Below are 19,404 nucleotides of genomic sequence, written 5' to 3' on the forward strand. Positions count from 1 at the left end.
TCCCATATATAGTTTCGGACAAAAGTTTCAATGTTAGGCTAGAAATATGATCTTTCAGCATAGTCCAACGATGAATAGATGCTGAGAAAAAGTTGTAAATTTTGTCACTAAAGAAAAGAAAGAAACTGCAAACTGTGAGGCTTTAGCAGCATCGTTCACGACTAAGTTAAGTGAATGGCTAGAACATGGGACAAAAAACGCTCTAGGATTAATTTTCAAAATTCTGTTTTGAACTCCCAAGTTCTTCTCTTCCATGCTTGCCCCATTATCATACCGTTGTCCTCTCATATCTTCCAAAGGTATTCCAAGTTCATTCTGGGACTCTGTAACTTCCAAGCCAGTGGTTTCCACTACAGGCACAAATCCAAGAAAATGTTCTTCAATTTTAACACTTTGTGAACAAGAACCTAAATCGACAAAATGTACAACAATAGTCATCTGTTCCACCCCAGCAATATCAGATATACAATCTAAAATTATGCTATAATACTTTGCTGATTTCAAAAATTTTAAAATTTTATTTTTGATTTGGTCATGGAGGAGCTGAATAATTTCGTTTTGAATACGTTTTCCCAAGTAGTGAGGCTGCTTGTTACTCCCATTAGTTGTTATTCTCCTAATGTGCTCTTGTAACACAGAATCAAAATTTTTAAAGAGCTCAAAAAGCTTAAAAAAATTACCATTGTTTTGATGAAAATGTTTATCAGAATCGCCCCTCATTGGATGACACTGATGTGCTAAGAACTGTATTATTGATATAAGTCGTTGTATTACATTTTTCCAATGACCAGTTTCTGAATTTAGAACTTTTTGTGTTTCTTCATCTACGATTTTGCCCGATTCTAGTCTAATTGCTAGTTCTACCCACTATCGCTGTGACTGTAGATGAGCTGGAGACTTAGCGTGGCTGGACAAAGCTTCAACCATGTGTTTCTAATTATTATATCCATTTTCAGTAAAGTTAATTTTAAGTGCATTTCAGTGAATTTAGTTTAGTTCTGATCCTACTATTCTTATGCGATGAAGAAGAAGGCGGTGTTGTCGATTTTCCGTCGAATTGCAATTCCGAACCTTGCAATAATTGTTATTGTTTCACTTACTTAATTCTCGTTTTTACAGTTGCATTTTTGCCGCTCTTGTTAATAATATTGATTTTTTATAATATTAAAAACATAAGTTATTATTTCTTCAATTTCAAAAATTGGCTGTCCTCTAAAATTTGCTGCCCCTGAATTTGCCGCCCCGGGCAGCCGCCCAGTTCGCCCACCCGTGGGGCCTGGCCTGATCACGTATAATGTGAGGGCAAGGTATCGAATATGAAAAACTCGATTTTTCACATTCGATAGTTGGAAATGGTAGGGACGATATGTACCACCAGTGGTATATGTACCACATATTGAGAACCGCTGGAATAGAACATCGTTGTACTGTTATTCTTTTAACATCGCGAATATTTTTTAGGAACAACACACCGAGACGTATGAAACGAGAGTTTAACAAAACTAGAACCCGTTAATCCTGATGATTCTTATTTTACATTACAAATCGCCTTGTGTATTTTTATTGTTCGCTATAGAGAAATGATCAATCGTTTTTTTTTATGTATGGATATATTTTTCAATTTTTTTCTGTGACTTTTGCTGCGTCACTGTGTTTAACGGTTCTTTTTTTTATAGGGAGTTTTGAAAATGTTGCCTAACAAGCAATTTTTGACATGAGATAATTAAAGTTGAAATACGGGGTGTGGCAAAATTGTAATTTTTTTTGCCAAATACGTTACATCCACCTTTTATACAGGATGTTTTCATTCACTAATTCATTAAGTATTACAATCCCAAGGGATTACAGTTAACGCCATGACATTCAAAATCCTATTTTTGGCGAGGTGAATTATTCCTCTATGTCACTTATTGCTTGCTAGCTTGCTGTCCTTGCACTTAACTTTGCAAGTTTTTAACATTAATGGTTCTTATATTCTGTTTCTACATCATCCAGCCACCTTCTTCTAGTCCTTCCTCTACCTCTACACCTGGGCCATAGTGGTGTCGAGTTCATCTTCTTTTGCACTTTAATTCGTCCAATTTTGAACATAGGCTTTCCCCAGTTTTCTCCATTCGCTTCTGTTTAGTGCTTTCTGTTTCCAGTGCGTTCCTCCGATCTTTTTAATGTCGTCTCCCCATCTCATCTGGGGTCGTCCTCTTGCTCTCTTTCCTGTCCATGGTCTCCATTGTTGTATCGTGGTATTCCACCTATTGTCCGTTTGTCTAGCGTTATGACCTGCGAAGCTCCATTTTAGCCTAGCTATATGTTATCCTGCTTCTTTGACTTTTGTTTTATTTCTTACCCAGTTGTTTTGCTTTTTGTCTGTTAATTTTACTCCTAAAATAGCGTCTCAACATATGGATTTTGCAGTGGCAGATCTACAGAAGTCAACCTTCTATATTTTATTAGTTATATAACACAAGCAATGGAGGCAGGTCATCAAGTTGATGCTATTTATACAGACTTATCAAAAGCATTTGACAGAGTTAATCATGAGCTCCTATTAACTAAACTTGAAAATTTTGGTATCACTGGATCGTTACTAAAATGGTTTGCAGATTATATTTCCAATAGAAAACAAATTGTACGTTTTAACAGTATTAAATCCAATGAAATTTCTGTAACTTCTGGCGTACCACAAGGATCCCACTTGGGACCTTTATTGTTTAATCTGTTTATTAATGATATAGTTAAAAGTTTTCACCATGGTGTGGTACTCCTATTTGCTGATGATTTAAAGGTATTTTCTGTCATAAGGTCAAGTGAAGATGCTGAAAAATTACAAGACGACTTGACTAAACTTCAAAGTTGGTGCATCAATAATGGTATGGAACTGAATACAAGTAAGTGTCATGTCATGCATTTTTATCGAACTAATAACCCTTTACTATATGATTACAGTATTAATACATCTGTTCTTTCATCACAAACTGTAATCAAAGATCTTGGAATATGGCTAGATACCTCACTAACTTTTCATGAGCACTTTAAAACCATCATTAACAAATCTTTGAGGCTTCTTGGATATATCAAACGAGTTACTTCTGATTTTACGTCCATCCAACCATTAAAGATTCTATATTGTTCGTTGGTTAGATCTCATCTGGAATATTGCTCTTCGGTGTGGTCTCCTTATTATCAGTTGTATAGTGATAAAATTGAGAATGTGCAACATAAATTCCTTCGACATGTTGCGTTTAAACTTGGCCAGTATATGCATTATGACGATATTTTACAAATGCTAAATATTACTACATTAAAAAGCCGTCGATTACATCACGACTTAATTCTATTATTTAAGCTGGTTAACTCACAAATCGACTGCCCAGATATGTTAGCCAAAATTAATTTCGCAGTTCCCAACCGCCAGACAAGACAATTGGTTTCATTTTCTGTACCAATGCATAGAACAAATTATGCTCATTATTCGTTCTTATCTCGAAGCCAAAGAATTATTGCAAATCAATTTCAGGAACTCGACTTTTCCTACAGCTTAAATAGATTCAAGGCCGTATTGTCAAATATCACTTGACGACAGTTATTATCAGATGTAGGTACCTACTTTTTATGATTATTATTTATATTATTTGTCTGTATACTTTCATGTTTAATTGTCTTGTAATGTTTAGCTTATAAATGTTTTATTTTGTTTTAAACCTTTGACATGTTAATTGTATTTTTTTTTAATTATTGTACTTGTTTTAAAATTGTACTTATTTTGTAAAATGGGTTCGCCCATAAATAAATAAATAAATAAATAAATAAATAAACATTGCTTTCTCCATGGCTCTTTGTGTCTTCATTATTTTATCCATGTTTGCTTTGGTCAAGGTCCATGTTTGGCATGCGTATGTGAGAATTGGTAGTATGCACTGGTCAAACACTCTTGTTTTTAAGTATTGTATTTTTTTATTCTTTAGGACCCATTTTAATTTCCCAAATCCTGACCAGGCTAATCTGACCCTTCTTTTTACCTCCGCTGTTTGGTTTTCCTTATTTATTTTTATTATCTGTCCCAAATATATATAATCATTAACCGCTTCTATTGTGGTGTCGTTTAGTATTACGTTTCTATTATCGTGTGTGTTTGTCATTGTTTTTGTTTTGGCAAAAATTCATTTTTAGAGTTCATCACTTCTCATAATATCCTAGTGTTTGCGTCTCTGTTATTACAACAAAATCTATACCAGAGGTTTCTTCTCTAAAAAAGATCACAGAAGATGGACGTGGAAAAGCCCAGATGGTAAGACCAGAAACGAGATAGACTACATAACCAGTGACAAAAAATATATATTCAACGATGTCGCAGTCCTTAATAGCTTTACCACAGGCAGCGATCATAGAATGGTAAGAGCCAAACTAAAATTAGACTTAATAACAGAAAGATCCAAAATTATTAGGAAGAAAGCCAACCCAATATGGAACGACCCAACGAATTTAAATGAATACCAAGGCAATATCAATAAAATCCTACAACACAATGAATGCATGAATAATGTAAATGCCCTAAACGAAAATATCGTAGAAGCTATTCGAGAGGATCAAGTAAAATGCTGCCCTAAAAGACGCCAAGACGAAAAAATAACCATTGAAACAAAGCAACTAATGGAAACTAGAAGAAAAATCAAAGGAAACGAAAGCATTGACGAAGAAGAACTGCGAAAAATAAACAAAGAAGTATCAAAAGCTATAAGGAAAGATTTAAGGAAATTTAAGAATGAAAAGTCCAGCGAACTATAGAAGAGAACAAAAGTCTGAAAGTCCTGAGAAGACGGCTAAACAATGGAAAGTGCGAAATACATAAACTAAAGAACAAAGAAAGAGTCCCCACATCAAATAGAGAAGAACTACTACACATAGTTGAAGACGTCTATCAAGAACTATACACAAGCCAAAGAGAAGACCAAAAGAATTTGGAAGCCGCTGCATCACGCAAAATCATCAACCAGGGTTCAGAGCTCATGCCAGAGATCACACTAAGCGAAATCCAGGATACAATGAAAAAGATGAAAAACAACAAAGCGCCAGGAGAAGATGGAGCAGTAATAGAAGCTATAAAGATGGGTGGACGTGCCCCTCTCAACCAAATAAAAATTTTGTTTAACCTTTGTCTAACAGATTGTTGCATACCGGAAACATGGAACAATGCAGTAACAATTTTACTACACAAGAAAGGAGACAAGGCGCACCTAGAAAACTATAGACCAATCAGCTTATTGAACCACATCTATAAAATGTTTACCCGAATCATTACAAGACTAGAAAAAAAGTTAGATTTCTACCAACCACGAGAACAAGCTGGATTCCGCTCAAAATTCGGAACAAACGACCATCTACAAACAGTAAAAACCCTAATAGAAAAGTCGATAGAATATAACAGACCACTGGTACTTATCTTCGTAGACTTTCACAAAGCCCTCGACACTGTGGAATTAGACAGCATTATAACTGCTCTGAACAATAGTAGAATAGATTACCGGTTTACAAAGTTAGTGCAAACGTTATATCAAAACGCCACAATGCGTGTAAAACTGCATGATACTACCAGAGCAATTCATATTAAGCGGGATGTGAGACAGGGCGACACTCTCTCACCTAAATTATTTATAGCGGTCCTCGTCCTCGAATACGCCTTTAAAATGCTAAAGTGGGAAAATAGAGGAATAAAAATAGATGGAGAAATGCTCAATCATCTGCGTTTTGCCGACGATATAGTACTTATTACCGAAGATCTGGGTGAAGCACAACAAATGCTACTAGAATTAGAAAACGTATCTTCAACAATAGGTCTAAAAATGAACATCAGCAAGACCAAATTTATGACAAATTTAGTTCCCAGCGAACACCTAACCATCCAAAATCAAGTGGTAGAATTGACAGAAAAGTACATATATCTCGGTCATGAAATCAGAATAGGCAAGGACAATCAGACTTGCGAATTTCAACGACGAATAACACTTGCTTGGGCAGTGTTCACTTTAAGTGAGCCATAGAGAAGAGACATCTTTAAGAGCAACATCCCGACAGCTATGAAACGGAAGACATTTGACCAATGCGTTCTTCCTATTATGACATACGGAGCAGAAACTCTCACGCTCACAAAAACAACAGCACTAAAAATGCGAGTGGCACAAAGGCGCATGGAAAGATCGATTCTCGGCGTGACAAAAAAAGACAAAATAAGGAAACAAGACTTAAGGAAAAGAACAGGTATCACTGATGTCGTTGAACGTATAGCCAAGCTGAAATGGAATTGGGCAGGTCACATAGCGCGACTGAAAGACTCAAGATTGACCAGAAAACTAATTGACTGGCGCCCAAGAGAAGACAAACGCAGCAGAGGACGACCACCAACACGCTGGATGGACGACATTGGCCGAATATCCAAGAAATGGCAACAAGAAGCACAGAACCGTGAAGAGTGGCGAAGAATGGGAGAGACCTATGTCCAGCAGTGGACAGAAGAGGTTGCATGATGATGCGTCTCTGTATATGTCCTAATTATCTATTCTTAGCGAAGAGATTTTATCTATCTGACTATATATCTTCCCTTTAATTCTTGTTCAATTCCGGCATTTGTTTTCATTCCCCTATCTCCCTTGCTACATTGTGTTCAGTGTCGTTCTCATTATTTTTTTTCAGTCTTGCTTTTCAGCTTTCTATTCATTTCATATGTTTTTTTGTCTTTCAGGATTGTTTCCGGAGTTCTCTCTTTTCCGGTTTCCCTATTGTTACTCCCAAGTAGCTAACGGTGGATACAGTTTCACATTTAGGTTCTGTGTTATTAGATATTTCTGAGTTGTGTCGTCTTTCTCTATTGTCATGTATTTTGTTTTAAGCTGATTGATCTCTAGCCCTATTCTCTTTGCTCCCTTATTAAATTTTTCAATTATTACTCTTATAAGTCTCATCTTCGTCTTTGCTACGACGACTAGATCAGCTGCAATTGCTATTACTTGAGGTTGCAAAGGTTTTTGTTTGCAAAGTTTGTTTGGAAATATTTCGCGAGGTATGACAACTTTCAAGTTTCGTTGAACTACAATATCTGCAACGTTCTTGAAAAGCTAAAAATGAAATGATATGGGAATATTATTATTGGCACATCTTCCTCTTCTTCGGCCTCTCTGTATCCACTCCTGGACAAAGGCCTCCCCATGAGTTTTTCACCCTTCTCTGTTTTGTGCTATTTAGTGTCAGCTTTTCCCCACTTTTGCTTTGATGTCGTTTAGCCATCGTTTTTATGTTAATCCTGATGATTCTTACTTTACATTGCAAATCGCCTTGTGTTTTTTTATTGTTCGCGATAGAGAAATGATCGATCGTTTTTTATGTAGAGATATACTTTTCAATTTTTTCCTGTAACTTCTGTTGCGTCACTGTCTCTAACGGTTCTTTTTTTATAGGGAGTTTTGAAAATGTTGCCTAAAAAGCGATTTTTGACATGAGATAATTAAAGTTGAAATACGAGGTGTGGCACAATTGAATTTTTTTTGCGAAAAACGTTGTGTTTATCGTTTATACAGGATGTTTTCATTCAGTATTACAATGCCTAGGAACTATATAGCTAATGCTATAGCCATGGCGCTCAAAATCTTATTCTTGGAGAGGTGGATTATTCCTCTATGTCACTTATAGCTTGCTGTGTGTCTTTGTTGCTGTCGTTACTCTTTTCCATATCTTCCTGTCCTTGCACTTAACTTTCCAGTCTTTATCATTAATGGTTCTTATATCTTCTTTCTACATCATCTAGCCACCTTCTTCTAGTCCTTCCTCTACTTCTACACCTGGACCATAGTGGTGTCGAGTTCATCACTTCTCATTATACTTATCTGAGTGTGGACATCTCTGTATATGTCCTATCCAATTTAAGCGAAGAGATTTTATGTATCTGACTATATTTCTTCCCTTTAATTCTTGTGGCCCAGTATCGTTCTCATTATTTTGCTTTTAAGCAAATTTCTATTCATTCCATTATGTTTTTTTGTCTTTCCTCTGTTCTCTCTTTTCCGGTTTTCGCTATTGTTACTAGTAAGTAACTAAAGGTGGATACAGTTTCAAATTTATGGTTCTGTGTTATTAGATACTTCTGAGTTGTTGTATCGTCCTTCTCTGTCGTCATTATTTTGTTTTGTGCTGATTTATCTCTAGCCCTATTCTCTTTTCTCCCTTATCTAATTTCCCAATTGCTCTTCTAAGTGTCATCTTCGTCTTTGCTACGATGGCTAGTTCAGCCGCATATGCTATTACTTGAAGTTTGTCTGTAATAATGTTTTGTTTGCGAAGTTTGTCCTCCTGATTATACAGGATATTTTATTGTAATAAATTATCAATAATTTTAGAAGAATAAGTTCTGAAATAGGTTTGTAAAGCAAAAGTTGTTTGGAAGTATTCTTCGAGGTATGGTAACTTTCAGTTTCGTTGAACTACAATATTTGAAACGTTCTTGAAAAGATAAAAATGAAATTATATGGGAATATTATTGGCACATCTTCTTCTTCAGCTTGTCCGCATTCACTCCTGAGTTCTTCACTCTAGTATGTTTTGTGCTATTTGGTACATCGTTTCTCCCCACTTTTGCTTTGATGTCGTCTAGCCATCGTTTTTGTGTTAATCTTGATGATTCTTATTTTACATTACAAATCGCCTTGTGTATTTTTATTTTTCGCGATAGAGAAATTACCGATCGTTTTTTTCTGAATAGAGATACATATTTTTTCTACGGCCGTGCTTAAACAGCCACTTTCTAGCACGCATTTCGTTTCCGAAAGTTGCACTTTCCCGCACGGCGTGCGTGAAAGTAAATTTTCCCGCACGGCGTGTAGGAAAGTAGAATACCTTCTAATATGGCATAATAATATACTATAATACATGCAATAAACTAATATTTAGATATTATTTACTAATTTATTTCAAATGTATCTTATTGTGTTCATGTTTTAATGAAATTAACGCAATAATTTGATGAAATAAAATTATTTTGACATAATATTTAAAAGTCAAATCAGTAGAAAATTACAATGGTTTTAAATCGTCGTCATGGAAAGCAATATCGTCGTCGTGGTAACCCATTATATTGAAAGTTTGGTTTTGACAACCTTGTCAAAGAATTAATTTGTGTATTTTCACTCCTAAATAAAAATTGATATGACTCTATTTTTTGTGGCTTTTTTCCAAACGTACGGCCCTACCTAGAAAAAATATTGTTCCTAACTCATGCGGAAAGTGTCTTCCCCGCACGCGACTGCTTGCCCGAACTCCGCTATCGTATCGTTCGGGTCGACGGGTCTCGTGCGTGAAAGTATCACTTTCCGCACTAGTTAGGAAAATACCTATTTCAATTTTTGTCTGTGATTTATGCTGCGTCACTGTGTTTACCGTACCGGTTTTTTTTATATAGGAGGTAGTTTTGAAAATGTTGCCTCACAAATATGTACCTTTGACATGAGAGTTAAAACACGGGGTGTGGCAAAATTGTAAACAAAAATTGGCAATACGTTGTGTTTATCGTTTATACAGGACGTTTTATTATAATACAAATTCAAATATTTTTAAGGTGCAGTGCATTTCTGCGTAGGCGTCCACCGTACATTGTCTTGTCAGGTGAGATGTTAGATAGTCGGGGTTAAATCATTTTGTTTTTAGCAGCATTTCATAGCTGTGGATTCCTGTCTATTAGCGAAAATTACGCAGCGATGACATATTTCTTTGTTCTAGACCTCTCTTATCCTCTATCTTTCCTTCGAATGAAAGTTGCTGAAAAGTGTATCGTTCTCCTCATAATATGTGCTCTAAGTATGCAGTATTCTTATTATTGTTTCATTTTTTTATTAAGTACTTCTTTTATCTATTGTATCATTGGATCTTGTATTCTTGTATTTATGTTTATTTCATATGATTTATTTTATTACCCAAAATATCTCTTGTCTCTAGTACTTTATTTTGTTATATCTATTATTTATTAATGAACTCATAACCAAAAATATGTATTAAAATTTTCATAAATATATTTTGTATAAACAAAACATTGTCAAAAGTTAAGGTAAAAAAACATCTTTCGAAATAATTTTATTTGTACTTACATTAAATAGTAGAATTAGCATAAGTTTTTCAATTTATCCAGAGATCTGAAATAAAAAAAATAGGTAATATAATATATAGAATAAAAAAATGTACTTACATAGTAGGTACATTTGGAGTATAGAGATTCTTAATAATAATTATAATGTAATATAACATTTATATAAATTTTAGCTGTTCACTCTGCAATATTCTCATCATCATTCTCTTTGCCTTATCCCTAGCGGGGTCGGCTTCCCTAACTGCGTTTCTCCACACAATTCTATATTGGGTCATATCAATGTTAATCCCCTTTACCAACATGTCCTGCCTTATCGTCAGCCTTCATCCATCCAGCCCTAATTCTACTGCATGCATCTCCATCTATTTCTCCATTACTCTGTAATACCGATCCCAGGTACTTAAAACTATTTCTTTTTACAATCAGTTCACGATCCAAAGAAACCATTTTATTTGTAGTAACTCCATCTTTAAATGAACATTCCAAATACTCTGTTTTTGTCCTACTAAGTTTTAAACCTTTTCCCCCAGAGCTTGCCTCCACTGTTTCAGTTTTTGTTCTAAGTCTCTTTCACTATTTCCTACTAACACGACATCATCAGCATACATTAAGCACCATGGAATGTTACCCTTTAGTTTCGCTGTTATCTGGTCCAAAACTAATGATATACCCTATTCCACGAACATACGCCTGTTTTGGATTACTTCGACAACGAATATTTTACTGTGCAAAATAAGAAGAACGAAAGTAAATTGCAAATTACATTGTTGTTTATTGAAACAATTATTAGCGCCATTTACTTTCGTACTTCTTATGTTGCACAGTAAAATATTCGTTGTCGAAGTAATCCAAAACAGGCGTATGTTCGTGGAATGGCCCATAATAAATACGGACTAAGCACAGAGCCTTGGTGCAATCCTACTTTAACATGAAATTTATCAGTCTCTCCCACACCTGTCAATCTGCAATATTCTCATGGTGTAATTATATTTTTATACAAAAACAGAGATAAAATTTATTAAAAAAAATTATAAAACATCTTGATTAGATCCCATCAGATTATCTTGGGTGGAATAAGTGGTATATGTTGGGATATTGAAGGTTCATATACCAGTGTTAATTTAGATATATTAAAAGACGAAAGGATTAATAGGCCTGGATCTCGCGTACCAAAAAAAGTTGATTAATAGGAAGCTGAACATTTGTTAATAGCTTAACGGTGTCTAGTCGGACAAACTTTGATGTACGGGAACACTGGAACAGGGAAGTTCTAATTGTGGAACAGGTTAAAATTTTGGAACGTCAGACTACGAAAACGTCCCATGTATTTTGTCGGACAGAACTTCCAATTTATTTGTTACCCTTTCATTAAACTCTTATGCAAAAATCAGACTGCTATTTATCATCTGTCATAATTCCTGTCATTTGACATGTTCTACGTGTCGGACTTATTAAAATGCCCAGTTGGTGATAAATACCAGTCTGATTTTTGCATGAGAGTTTAATGAAAGGGTAACAAATCAATTGGAAGTTCTGTCCGACAAAATGCATGGGACGTTTTCGTAGTCTGACGTTCCAAAATTTTAACCTGTTCCACAATTAGAACTTGCCCTGTTCCAGTGTTCCCGTACATCAAAGTCTGTCCGACGAGACACTGTTAAGCTATTAACAAATTTTCAGCTTGCTATTAATCAACTTTTTTTGGTACGCGGGATCCAGGCCTTTAATTGATTTCTACTCAAACAGGAAAATATAAAATATATACTAGGGCAAAGAACAATCAACTAATTGGGCCATTTTCTATTTTATTAGGAAATAAGCCATAATTTAAGTAGGAATTTATTGATGTTTCAACTTCCACTTCGGAAATCGTTATCGAAATACAAAATATTAATAAATTAAACAAGTTTTGTTTTTTGCTTGGTAAAAAATTCTTCTACCTAATAATTTAATTTAATCTGACTAATTTATATCGGCAATTTAGACATTATACATTTTAAAGTAGACGACTTTAAAATGGTATTGGCAATATTTATAAGTTGCGTTCCTGGGACGACTTTAAATTGGAACATGTTTTAATAGCCCAGGTCTCCCAAGTCTCTTCCATGAGATTATAAAAAGCACCAAGAAGAGAAAGCTGGAATATTTCGGATATGTAATGAGAGGTCCTAAATATAGGTTGCTACAAAATATTATGAAGGAAAAAGAGCAGGCAAACGCAGTATAGTAAATATTGTGCAAATATCAGAGAAGCATGTCACAATTAAAAAAGAATAAAATTGTAGGATAGTTTTCAAGAAGTTTCATCCGCTGTAGTGTCTGGATCTTCAGCTCTACCTCTCTTATTACGAGTAATTATTTGTTATACCCTATTCCACGAACATACGCCTGTTTTGGATTACTTCGACAACAAATATTTCACTGTGCAAAATAAGAAGAACGAAAGTAAATTGCAAATTACATCGTTGTTTATTGGAATAATTATTAGCGCCATTTACTTTCTTACTTCTTATGTTGCACAGTAAAATATTCGTTGTCGAAGTAATCCAAAACAGGCGTATGCTCGTGGAATGGCCCATATCCACACATTTCTCAGATAACGGTTATTTTTTGTCGTATACCCCACTAACGTTTTTTTTTTTTGTTATAATTCACTAAAAAATTTCATTTAAACAAAAATATTGTATTGAGTAGAATGCACAATAATTCTTACAACAATAAGTACTACATATTCTGGAAGTTATTTTATGCTGATTTGATGGTATAATAGTATTATTCAACGAGCATGTAATGATGGCTATTACTCACGATGATGATGATTGCGACACGAGCTGAAGGTGAGTAGAATACTATGCTTTTTCTACGACCTTCTAGTTTTATTAGTAGAAAAATATAATTATCAATTAAGAGCGGCTGAGAGCAAAATGATGTAAGTCAAAAAATCAAGTTCTCAGCAAGCAAGTGCTTTAGTAGAAATTCTGTACACACGAAGGTTTTTGATGGAATTTGTTTTTTGTTAGGATAAAAGAATATATTATATTTATCTGTCCAAACAAAAAACAAATTCCATAAACACCTTTGTGTGTACAGCATTTCTACTAAAGCACTTGCTTGCTGAGAACTTGATTTTTTGACTTACACCACTTTTGCTCTAAGCGGCTCAAGTACTCTCGATTAAAATTAAAATTTACAAATACAAAACATTTAATGTAGTTCAGTAGTTCACCAATAGTACGCGGCTGAATAATTGGTTGCCTACTATTAGGAGGCGTATAATACTGTTGCAACAAGTACCTATAAGTAAAATAAGAGTCTCAACCGTGAGGATTATTCGTATGTATAAAGATATAAGTACACTATTTAGGTATATTGCTGTTTTTCTTCTTCTAATGGCGCTACCACCCGTTGTGAGTCTTGGCCTGCTTAACAATGTTCTTCCATTCTGCACTGTCGGATACTTTCCGTCGTCTCTGCCGGATGTTCATGGTTTTAAGATCTTCCTCTACGTCGTCTATCCATCTTTTACGGGGCCTTCCTCTTGTTTTCTTTCCTTGGGGCTTTTATCTCTGGATTACTTTTACAGCTCGATTATCTGGCATTCTTTCTAGGTGGCCAAACCAGTTTAGTCTTTGGGACTTTACAAATCTAACAATATCTGCGCTCTGCATTAGTTCATCCAGTTCGTGGTTAATTTTAATTCTCCACGAACCATCGCTGCATTGGGTTGGTACAAATATCTTCCTTAGTATTTTGCGCTCAAATATTCTCTGTTGATTTTCATCAGTGTTTGAGAGGGTCTACGTTTCACATCCATATGTGACCACTGGTCTAATTACTGTTTTGTAGATTCTACGCTTAGACTCACGATTTAGTCTTACTTTTCAATAAGTCTTTGTATGCATAAAAGCACTTATTACCGCTAAGAATCCGTGCTTCTTGACTGATGTTGTTGTCATTTATTATTGAGTCTAGGTACGGAAAAGTGGAGGCAATAGGTATATTGCTGTTAGAGAATCAAAAAAGACTGTAGCACGAAAGCTCAAGTAGAGTAATGCCAGTCCGTTTCGACCTTAATATCTGTCACATATGTCAGTAGGCATGCATTAGTTGATTAGGTAAACCCGTGAGTAAGAACTCTTACTCACGGGTAAAGTAGTGGGTGATATTATCTCTTCAAAAATAGTGAATAATGACCATGTTATTAAACGGTCATAAAAAAATGTTTATAGGCATTTTCTCCGAAATAATTTTCTGCCTTCAGATCGATTTAGAATAACATAATATATGTCTGCAATTAAAAACGTATTCACGCCCTAGGACAGTACACAGTACACACTTTACTAAACAAAAATGTAAAAAATGTAATCACCTACATGACAACTATTCTGAAACAATTTGAATTTTTTTTTAATGTTGAATGCTATTTTTATCTAAATACATGCTGGGCGAAGCTCTTAATAACACGTCTGATGGAATGTATAATTACTACAAGAGATAAAGTGTCTAGTCTATGCCATTCAGTAGTTATCAGACAGTCATCAATTATGGCTTAAAAAGGAAGAACATAATTAGAAATAATTAGACATGTATATTTAATAGTGATCGACTAGTTTTTAAGTCAATGATGATGAAATTGATGGTAAGAATACACTATCGTCAGTTTAGGTCAGAGGCGTGCGGTCCATGGAAGCGGGGGAAGCGCCGCTTCCCTATTTATTCGTCGATATAAGAAAATATATTATTAATTAATATTTAATAATAAAATTTTTTCCCTAATCCAAATAATCTACATATTACCTAGCCAATAGGCATTGAAAAATATTAAAAATTAATCGCGTACGAACGAACTCAATATGCACACAATTCAACTATTTGGTCTACTCCTGGCAGAAGCGCATCTCAAAATCGCCGCTTGTCATGCAGTTGTCCCTTTTAAAATTGGTCAGGGTTCAATGACCGCAGCCACTAGTCACGCGAATTTTGGTATGCCATGGAAGCGCTCGTCGTATCGCCTTCCCGAAAGTGAGATGCTCCGACTGTTACTGCTGCTAAGGGGCACGGGCGCTTAGGTATTACAAACATTCGCTTAAAGAATATTTCGATTTAAATTTTTTGCAGAGATATTTCCTTTTACTGATCTTTTATTTGACATTTTACAGAAATCAAATGGTATTGCATTTTGTATAAGACAAATTGATGACTTTATTAATACGATAATTAAAAAAACGAGAGCAGTTTAAAAATATTTGGGATAAAACTGAACATATGGAGTTTGAACATGAAAGAAAAATAATGAAGATTGATAATTTCGGAGACAGAGAGACAGAGAAAACAGAGGAAACAAAGAGACCTTTTGATAATATTCTACAACAAATGAATTCTAGCTTTCAAAATTTTAACGATTTAAAATTTGTAGAATTATATATAATCTTAATATTTCTAATTATAATTCATCAAAATTTCCCACAGAGGAATTTATGTCATTACGACTAAATAATGAAAATTTTTTGATATCCCAGCTTTGCATTCTCAGTTAACTATCATTTATGAAACAACTGACATGAATGATAAAGAAATACCCAGAAATCTGGGATTTCTTTACAACTACTGGTTTAAACAAGTCGCTGTGTGAAGTGGTCAAGTTGTGTGAATTAGTACTACTAACTATCCCAGCCACAAGTGCATCAGTTGAACGAAGTTTTGCAGTATTAAGATGCATTAAAAGTTTCAAATTAAGAGTTTAAAAGAAATTCAACAAGCGAAGACAGACTTTGAAAGTTAGCCCTATTATCCATTAAAAAAGACTGCATTCAACAATTATCAGAAGTTGATAGGAGAATAGACCTCGAGTATAAATAAGTGTCATTTTAGTGAAAGTTGTGTGTTGTGGAAAATGCCTCGGAGTATATTTTTTTTAAATATGATTCTTCTTTAGAAAACCAAGCCCGGCGCGAGGACTCAAGGCCCGAGCTAGCAATACAGATCAATGATAGGTCACTAGTCACTAGAAATAGCGGGAATAGAGTGCCTCACGCATTCACGCGTCACGGATTTACGCAGGACGCAGGACGTCTCACATAATTAAGTACTTTGCTGATAGAGAGCCCCTGCGCATCAGAGTGTTATCAGGTGGAAAGTTGCTCGACCCTCGACCCTTAAGAAAATATTTTTATATCCTTATTGAATCGCTTCCCCTTTCGAAAAAGTCACCGCACGCCACTGGTTTAGGTCTCGAGAATAATAAGTACTATTAGATCAATAAGTCAAAGAACTTGGAAAATTGAATAGCAGACGGACGAATCTTGCTGTCTTGGTAGTGTACTATGGAGACCTACACAGAGGAGAGGAATCGAGATAGGACGACCTTGAAATTTTTGTACACAATTTTGCCTGTTTGCTTGGTTTCTCGCTAGGGCGGCGGTGGCGTAGAAATAGATGCTACTTTTGCATTGGAGTGAATGTGAAAATTTCGAAAATAATTAATTATTCGTAGTTAATATAAGATTATTGGTTTTGGTGGTTAATATTATTTAAATATGAGTGCCAAGAAAGCTTACACTAAAAGAACTTGCTTCGTACCGGGATTTATATCGAGTTATCGTTCCGATAAAAAATTCAAAAGGGAACTTAACGAAGTTAATAAAGACTTTTTATAAAGATTTGTCTTTATGTTATTTATAACGTTCGTGGATTAAACCTATTCGTTTGTATGTTATTTCCTTCGGTGTAAATAAAATTTGTGCCTATTATTGGTTTTTATTTTAACCTGAAAATTATAGTGATAATAGTAGGACGATCTTGAAAGTTTTTCTGTCGAAACAATGCATTTTTTGAGACAAAATATTTCACAAAAATTAACATTAATTTTATAAAAGTCAGACTATCGTCTGCGTAGTTTATAGACATATATTTTTATTAACTAAATTTAAACATCTGATAGGTAAGCTTTCAGAATATAGATAAATGAAGTATTAAAAAAAGCAGTTTAAATTTTGATAAAAAGAATACCTAATTAAAAAAAATTGATCAATAAACTTCAAATTATTTAAATAACTTTTTAAACTTTTTAAAAACAATTACGTACAGTTAAGTCAATTTTTTCAACTAACAAACTTTTTAATATCAGTTACAAAGATATTAAAAAATTAATTTGCCGTTGAAATACCATTGGTATATAAATGTGGCAGTTAGATAATGTGACAAAATATTTCCGCTTCAAAATAAGCTGTCCTACATATTAAAGTAATGACAAATTTAAATTTGATGTCACATCTCCATCTACAATGGTATATAAAGAATACACTTTTTACCACACGTCGATATGTTATAAGGTTAAAATAATTTATTTTTGGCATAAAACATATTCAGCTACAATCCACCAATAAATTAATGTCTAATTACGCTAAAAACAAAAATAAAATGAGTTAAATATTAAATAAGTCCATAAGAGCTAATGTATTTGTAGCACCTATTCGAACACTTGCGCCTCTAGCGGCGATTGCTGAAAGTTGAATTAGAGGTTGAAAAGTTAGCCCACAAACGATGCATTGCGTTTCCACTCCTTCTTACAGGTCTCCATATAGTGTACCTACTCATACTGACACAAGATGGGAAGGTTGAGAAGGGTCGCGGATAATAATAGTGCAGTTACTGAAGGTGGTATGAGCTATTACCTTCAATTTCGGTGAACCCCCATCGATTTTCATGAACATTGGTGAGTGGTTAGAGGATACCTCAAGAAACAAAAGTGACATGGTGTCAACTTGCGCTTTTACCCTTGGGGTAAATGCTACCCTTTCATAAATAACTCGAAAAGGGTTCTTTCTAATTCTTCTAGTTCTCTCTAATTCGAAAGGGTTCTCTCATTTCCATCATTTTCGTCAACTTACTTAATTTTGATGCTATCAACTTCATCTGGAGCTCATTTGATTGGTATTCCTTAGAACTGTGATAAGTGTTTAGTAAGTATCTAGGTATATGTAATAAAATGCATCTTTTTCCCGAAATTTAAGCTTGAATACTTAGATTTGAGTAAATACTCGCCGAATTCAATTATCTATAATTCACTCTGAATTAATATTAGGTAGGGATGGTCACAAGTTCGAGCTTAGCTCGGCTTGACTCGAGGCTCGGCTCATTTGACGAGCCGAGCTTCGAGCTCAAGTTGGTTTGTTTCTTGCAAGCTGAGCTTCGAGCCGAATCAAATTTTTTTCGAGCCGAGTCGAGCTGAATTCAAAACGAGTCGAGCTGAATTCGAAACGAGCCGAGCTTTCCGTAATGAGCTCGTCAATATTTTAGCGAATACTGTAATACTTTTTCTAATTCATTTATTTCTGCTACGACTGAAACTTTTGTTTGAGAATAAGTAATTCAGACTACAGATATGTATTTTTAATATACAGTGTGTCCGTAAATTACTACGAACGTTACATTTTACAAAAAGACTAAGTTTTCACTCTAATGGCATATAAAACAACATAATGCTATTCTACATCCCACCAGAATGAAAACAATGGGAACCTTCTCTGGTTACACCTCCGAGGCTTCTACAATTTGCAAGCCATACGGATGCTGAGACTAAGGAAGATGAGGGAATTCTACAATTTGCAATTCACGTCACATCTGCTCAGCGCGGTAAAGTTCCAACGAGAATGGTTATTCATTTTTCAGTTACATTTTACATTCATTACTATGTTTTCGAGCTCGGCTCGGCTCGAACTATTCGAACCGAGCCAACACGAGCCACGAGTTCAACCTGCACGTCGATGTTCAAGCCGAGCTTCTATCTCAAGCTCGGCTTGAAGTTTCGAGCCGAGCTCAAAGTTTTGAGCCGAGCTCAAGCTTGTCAAAAGCTCGGCTCGGCTCGAGTCCATCCCGAATATTAGGCGAGGAAATAAAGCATTACACCTCTAATTTTTTTAAAGTAAGACGGATCGTTATGAAACCTTTTGCATTCGATTTGGAAGAGCTTCAGGAAAAAAGTTGACCTATTGGCATAAAGGACAAATAAAAATTGAAGTATTGTAGGCGCAAAATGCATTTTTCAAAATGTGTTTAAAAAATAAAAATTCACAACTCGGAAAATAATCATGGAAATGAGTTCAACTTTCATACTCGGGGATTTTTGAGGTCGCTGAACAGGAATATCATGTAAACGAAGCTGGTTCCCGGTGTCTACGTCGTCTCCTGGAGTTTTATTGAAATTCGTTATGAAAATGGTTGAAATTTATTATATCGGGGTTTTTGAGGTCGCTGAACACGAATGTTGCATCGACGATGTTATA

The 19,404-nt window shown here is 34.9% G+C and overlaps 1 protein-coding gene across 8 annotated transcripts in view; it reads right to left on the reverse strand.

Annotated features, from left to right (window-relative positions):
* LOC114329613 (E3 ubiquitin-protein ligase FANCL) overlaps positions 1–19,404 on the reverse strand; it is a 787,641-nt gene that overhangs the window by 456,579 nt on the left and 311,658 nt on the right. For all 8 annotated transcript variants that reach the window (XM_050647180.1, XM_050647179.1, XM_050647185.1 and 5 more), the window contains one exon: positions 10,122–10,166. The gene's annotated coding sequence lies outside the window, so the exon portion shown is untranslated. The remainder of the gene's footprint in view (positions 1–10,121; positions 10,167–19,404) is intronic.

This window comes from Diabrotica virgifera, chromosome 3 (genome assembly GCF_917563875.1).
Source record: "Diabrotica virgifera virgifera chromosome 3, PGI_DIABVI_V3a".
NCBI classification, from domain to species: Eukaryota; Metazoa; Arthropoda; class Insecta; order Coleoptera; family Chrysomelidae; genus Diabrotica; species Diabrotica virgifera.